This window comes from Penaeus vannamei, chromosome 5, assembly GCF_042767895.1.
Source record: "Penaeus vannamei isolate JL-2024 chromosome 5, ASM4276789v1, whole genome shotgun sequence".
NCBI lineage: Eukaryota > Metazoa > Arthropoda > Malacostraca > Decapoda > Penaeidae > Penaeus > Penaeus vannamei.
In genome coordinates this window covers 6,485,721-6,493,220 of record NC_091553.1, presented here as the reverse complement: position 1 = coordinate 6,493,220, position 7,500 = coordinate 6,485,721, and positions in this window count along the sequence as shown.

Sequence of the window (7,500 nt, the reverse complement as noted above, 5' to 3'; positions counted from 1 at the left end):
AAGAAAGAAAGAAAGAAAGACAGACAAACAGACAGATAGATAGATAGAGAAAGAGCCAGACAGATAGATAGACAGATAGATAGAGAGAGAGAAAGGGATAGATAGACAGTGAGACAGACTAGATCGATAGATAGATAAAGAGAGAGAAATAGCCAGATAGACAGATTGACAGATAGATAGATAGAGAGAAAGGGATAGATAGACAGAGAGACAAACTAGATCGATAGATAGATAAAGAGAGAGAAAGAGCCAGATAGATAGATAGACAGATAGATAGAGAGAGAGAAAGGGATAGATAGATAGCGAAACAAACTAGATCGATAGATAGATAAAGAGAGAGAAAGAGCCAGATAGATAGACAGATAGATAGAGAGAGAGAAAGGGATAGATAGATAGCGAAACATACTAGATCGATAGATAGATAGATAAAGAGAGAGAGAGAAAGAGAAAGAGAGAAAGGGATAGATAGACAGAGAGACAGACTAGATCGATCGATCGATAGATAGAGATAGATAGATAGAGAGAGAAATAAAGAAAGACAGAGAGATAGATAGAGAAAGAGAGAGATAGAAAGGAATAGATAAACAGACAGACAGACTAGATCGATAAATAGATAGATAGAGAAAGAGAGAGAGAGAAAAGGAGAGATAGACAGAGAGACAGATTAGATAGATAGATAGATAGATAGAGAAAGAGAGAGAGAGAGAGAGAGAAAGAGCCAGATAGATAGATAGACAGATAGATAGAGAGAGAGAAAGGGATAGATAAACAGAAAGACAGACTAGACCGATAGATAGATAGATAAAGAGACACCAGGCCTCCCGACCACCCCACCTTTCCTCCTCGCCACCCCGGAGGAACCGCGAAAGAGGTCGGCATCGGAAATTAAAACATCACGGTGGTCTCGCGAGGCAGGTAAAGCGGGTCATAAAAACAACACGGCCTCCCTCGCACGCCACTTTTTGTCGCGGCGAACATAACTAAAACGAGGTATTTACCGGACTTTGGTAATATGATGAGCCGTGTTCCCCTATCCGATTTCGATAAACCAATTTGTCCGCAGGTAAACATGGGGGTGGGGAAGGGGAGGGGGGGGGATAGAGAGGCTGGGGAGATGTGGGTGACGTGGGGAGAGGTGCGAGCGGGGAGGGATGGACCGGAGGGTCGGTTCTGCGGAAGGAGGGGTCGGATCTACGGCATGGAGGGCCAAATCTGCGGTAGGAAGGATATCAACTACGGCATGGAGGGCCAAATCTGCCGTAGGAAGGGCATAAACTACGGCATGGAGGGCCAAATCTGCGACAGGAGAGGCCAAATCTGCGGTAGGAGGGATATAAACTACGGCATGAAGGGCCAAATCTGCGGTAGGAAGGATATCAACTACGGCTTGGAGGGCCAAATCTGCGGTTTGAAGGACATTAACTACGGTATGGAGGGCAAAATCTGCCGCAGGAAGAACCAATTCTACTGCATGGAGGGCTAAATCTGCGGTTTAAAGGACATTAACTACGGCATGGAGAGCCAAATCTGCGGCAGGAGAGGCCAAATCTACGGCATGGAGAGCCAAATCTGCGGCAGGAGAGGCCAAATCTACGGCATGGTGAGCCAAATTTGCGGCAGGAGAGGCCAAATCTACGGCATGGAGAGCCAAATCTGCGGCAGGAGAGGCCAAATCTACGGCATGGTGAGCCAAATTTGCGGCAGGAGAGGCCAAATCTACGGTAAGAAGGAAATACAGCATGGATGGCTAAATCTGCTGTAGAAGGGGCCAAATCTACGGTAGGAAGGACCAAAACTACGGCATGGAGTGCCAAATCTGTGGTGGGAGGAGCTAAATCTATGGCAGGAAGGATATAAACTACGGCATGGAGGGCCAAATCTGTGGTGGGAGGGGCCAAATCTATGGCATAGGAAGGACCAAATCTGCGTTAGGGATGAGCAAAGCGACGTCTGAAAGGACCAAATCTACGACATAAGGGACCAAATTTACGATAGAAAGGACAAAAAAGAAAATAATAATAATAAATAAATAATAATAAATAAATGAATAAATAAAAAATAAAAACAGGGAAAGGCAGGTGGGACCAAATCCAAATTAGGAAAGACCAAAACTACAGCTGAAAGGACCGAATGATAATGATGATGATAATAAAAATAATAATAATAATAATAATGATAGTAATAATAATGATAATAATAATAATAATAAAAACAATAATAATAACAATTAAAATTATAATAATGATAATAATAACAACGACAGCAACGATATTGATAATGATGTTGTTTGTTATTATTATTGTTATTATCATCATCATTATCATTATGTTATCATTATTGTTATTATTATTATTATTATTGTTATTATCATCATCATTATCATTATGTTATCATTATCATTATTATTGCTGATATTAACATCATCATCATTGTTGTTATTACCATCATCATTTTCATTATTGTTATCATTAGTCATAATTAATCACTATTATCATTCTTGTTATCATTATCATTACTATTGTCATCATCATCATCATCATCATCACCATCACCATCATCAATCATCATCACCATCATCATCATCATAATCATCATCATCATCATCATCATCATAATCATCATCATCATCATCACCATCACCATCATCATCAATCATCATCACCATCACCATCATCATAATCATCATCATCATCATCATCATCATCACCATCATCATCATCATCATCACCATCATAATCATCATCACCATCACCATCATCATCACCATCATTATCATCACCATCATAATAATAATCATCATCATCACCATCATCATCATCACCATTACCATCATCACCATCATCACCATCATCATCATCATCACCACCATCATCACCATCCTCATCCTCATCCTCACCATCATCACCATCATCACCACCACCATCATCATCATCATCACCATCACCATCACCATCATCACCACCATCATCACCATCATCACCACCATCATCATCATCATCATCATCACCATCATCACCTTCAATCGACTTCCTTACCAAAATCTTGCAAATTGAACGCGAAAGGAAGCCAATGAACATGCATGAGACACTAATTATAAAGATCCCGCAAAGCTGCAACAACAACAGGGTCATTAGTCTAATTAGTTAATCAGGCACAAAGTTCTTCAGTGGAGCTTTCTCATTCGAACGAAAAAAAAATGGAAGCCAATTTATTTATTTATTTATCTTTTATTTTCATTTATTATTATTATTATTATTTTTTTTTTTTTTGTATCGGTAAGATTTCGAGGAGGATTTCGAAGTGGAGAGAGTAGGCTGCGTCTGGAGAATAAGAATCCCAAGAGAGGGATACATATATATATATATATATATATATATATATATATATATATATATATATATATATATATATATATATATATATATATATATATATATATATATATATAGAGAGAGAGAGAGAGAGAGAGAGAGAGAGAGAGAGAGAGAGAGAGAGAGAGAGAGATAGATAGATAGATAGATAGATAGATAGATAGATAGATATAGATAGATAGATAGATAGATAGATAAATATATGTATATAGATATATATAAAGAGAGAGAGAGAGAGAGAGAGAGAGAAAGAGAGAGAGAGAGAAAGAGAAAGAAAAAGAAAGAAAGAAAGAGAGAATGAAAGAGAAAGAGATAGAGAGAAAGAAAAAAAGAGAAAGAGAGAGAGAGAAAGAAAAAAAAGAGAAAGAGAGAGAGAGAGAAAGGAAGAAAGAGAGAGAGAGGTCATTTCACCCCGGACTCTGAATCACTTCTAATCAAATCAGCTGACACTCAGTACTCATGTCAAGAATAATGAATGATCAATAAGACGTCGAGAGTAAAAAATCTAAGATTACGAATCCAAAAAGGGAAAAGAGAGAGAGAAGGAGGGGGAGGGTGGGAGGAAGGGAGGGAGTGGGCGGGAGGGAGGGAGGAGGGAGGGAGTGGAGGGAGGGAGTTGACGGAGGGAGAGAGGGAGTGGGGGAGTGGGGGGAGGGAGGGAGGTGGGGGAGGGAGGGAGGTAGGGAGGGCGTGGGAGGGAGACACAGAGGGAAAGAGAGAGAGACAGAGAGAGAGATAGAGATAGAGAGAGAGAGAGAGAGAGAGAGAGAGAGAGAGAGAGAGAGAGCCAGAGAGAGAGAGAGAGAGAGAGAGAGAGAGAGAGAGAGAGAGAAAGAAAGAAATAAAGGGAAAAAGAGAGAGAGAGAGAGAGAGAGAGAGAGAGCCAGAGAGAGGGATATATATATATATATATATATATATATATATATATATATATATATATATATATATATATACATATATATATATATATATATATATATATATATATATATATATATATATATATATATGTATGTATGTATGTATGTATGTATGTATATATGTATATATATGTGTGTGTGTGTGTGTGTATACATATACTCATGATTTTGAATAGGAGTATAGTTTTATGCTTACGAGAGCTTAAGGGCTGTCGCAGCTTCCACATCATATCACTGCCTAACATCCCCCCCCCCCGCAATTCGCATGGCTCTAAAGGAGGAAATAAAGCCCCCACCCCTTTCGGCCCTCCACCCACGCGCGCCGAAGGTCGGTGTTCCCGGGAGGTCAGGAGGTCAGCCCCCTTGTCGGAACTGGTCTGACCTGACGTGGTAGCCACTCCGGAGTGCCCCGATGGCGTAGGGGTCGTAGCGGTGGCGTAGCGGTGGCGTAGGGGGTCGTAGCGGTTACGTAGCGATGGCGTAGCGGTGGCCGAACGGTGGCGTAGCGGTGACCAAACGCTGGCGTAGCGGTGGCGGAGCGGTGGCGGAGCGGTGACGTAGCGGTGGCGTAGCGGTGGCCGAACGGTGGCGTAGCGGTGACCAAACGCTGGCGTAGCGGTGGCGGAGCGGTGGCGGAGCGGTGACGTAGCGGTGGCGTAGCGGTGGCCGAACGGTGGCGTAGCGGTGACCAAACGCTGGCGTAGCGGTGGCGTAGCGGTGGCGGAGCGGTGGCGTAGCGGTGACCGAACGGTGGCGTAGCGGTGGCATAGCGGTGGCGTAGCGGTGACCGAACGGTGGCGTAGCGATGGCGTAGCGGTGGCATAGCGGTGGCGTAGCAATGGCATAGCAGTGGCGTAGCGGTGACGGAGCGATGACGTAGCGGCGTCGCAGCAGTGGCGTAGCGGTGGCGTAGCGATGACATAGCGGCGTCGCAGCGGTGGCGTAGCGATGGCGTAGCGGCAGTGACGTGCGATGTCGGCGGGAGTGACGAACCCGTATGGTCGACCGATGATCACTAAGGCTTCAGTTGCCCATCAAAGCCGCTCTTAAGGGGAGAAGCCATTAGACGCTTGCAAAAGGCAGAGGCGAGAGAGCAGAGAGAGCAGAGAGAGAGAGAGAGAGTGTCAGGGGTTTTGTGTTGCCCTGATTTGGTGGGTTATGGAGACACTATTCTGGGTCAGCTGTTTATTGATAGAAGTGGCTGGTAGGTAGCGTGGCGCGGGTTGATGTGGGCAAGGACGCCCAAGAGGGGCGCCGAGCGGGGCGCGCGTGGGGCCGCGCCCCAAGGAGAGGTGTGGTCAGGGACCGTGGGCCCCTGGTCAAGTGTGCTGGGTCAACTGTGCTGTAGGTTTCGAGCGCTGGTCGCGGGTCCCTAGCAGTGGAGACGCGGAAAGGAAACCCCTTGTTCCTCAGGGATCGCTCATGGCACTACGCTACTAACCGTCGCCCCCGACGGGATGAAGCTTCGAAAGCTCTGAAAAAAAAGCATCACCAGAGGCAGAGACAGGGCGGAGAAACAAGAGGGCAAACAGGGGGGGGGGGGGGGGGTTGTGTTATGTAGCAGGGGCCGTAATCAAGATAATATAATCAAGATATATCCAGATTGCAAAGATTGTTATTACAAATATTTTCATGAATTTTCAATTTTTATTATATTTTTCAATAATTCACTGTCCAAAGATAGACAGAGGAACATCTGTAGAGGAGACAATTCACAATAGTCCGCGAAGACTTGCCTTCGAGTTGCAATTGTCTCAGATAGCAGGAAATGAAAATCTACAAGAGATTAGCACATTGTGCCAAAACTACAAAGGAAGCCAAAAGGTGTGTCGCAGTCCGCAAGGACTTGTCTTGAACGACGAACTTTCCTTGGAAAAAGAAAAAAATGCAACAATGCAGAGTTCAGAAGTGTGCAGTGCAATGATTTACGCCCACGGTATCCACGTCTGACTAATAGTAGAAATGTATCAATTCAACGAAGTTGTCCTAGTCTGATCACACGTCACCAATAACTATTTGAGGCAAAGCAATAATGAAAACAAGTAATGCAGTCCTCATACATTCGGGAGCGACTCATTACATTGCAAAATGATACTTCCTCAAGACAACATTTGCACGGAAAAACGTAATGCAAGATAAGAATACACGGTTGGCGCAAGTCGATTACCATCCGGAGACAGTACGCATCATGTAATTCTTGTGCAAAATTAACGGGTTTCTGCGGGACGATGTGCACATGTGGGTGCGTGAGTGCGTAGACGAGTTGATTGATTTTAATCGGGGAGTTATGAAACGAGTAGTTGAGAGTATAGCATACGAGAAAGAGAAAATAGAATGTTGATAGATATATTTTAGCTCTTTGAGTCATTAGTAATGTGTTAAAGTAAGGGCGAGAGTGGGTAAAGAAAGGAATAGGATGGCGTGGAAGTTGGAAGAAATAAGCGAGAAGAGGAGGAGGAATTGGATGGGCGGGGAGGCTGAGGGAAGGATGGGGTGGGGTGTAAAAGAGGTATGGGTGAGGATGGGGGTTGGGGTTAGGTATGTAGGCTGGGGTGGCAATGTGGATTGCGCTTAATGAAAATAGTCACCAATCTGACTGCACAAAAAAAAAAAAACATTTCTCACTAACAACAATGAACTTACGATTATTGCAATATTAATCAACTACTATGTGAAATCATAAAAATGGTACTTTAATTAGTAAGTAAAATGAATGAAACGGTGACTGGTTTGGGTCAGCTTCCTGAGACAACTGACCCGAAAGACAACCCTCGTGGTTGTAAATGATGCTTAAAATAAATTCCCTGAGGAAGGTGATAGACGTGATGACCCAACCGTAGAAGGGACACATCATCCAGCTCATACGCAGAACGCAAATTGGGCATCCCGTCTTGTTGGGAGATACCTTGCAGTAATCCTCACGTATAGCGATAAGAATGCGCGGCGCTGCGCGCGTGGATCGCCTCTTGCGATGTGTGCATCTTTGCACGTACAGAACAACAACAACATTAATTATCTTAACCTAATTACATGTCGCAGCTACCCGACGTATTAAGAGGTCGTCTTTTACCAAGGACCATGGGTAATAATGATGAGGTGAGGTTCGTGATTAAGATAAACGAAAATCAGGAACAATATGAAATCGTAGTAGCTGTATAATATAATCAATCTCTAAACACGGGAGATAGCTTAATAAGATATAAATA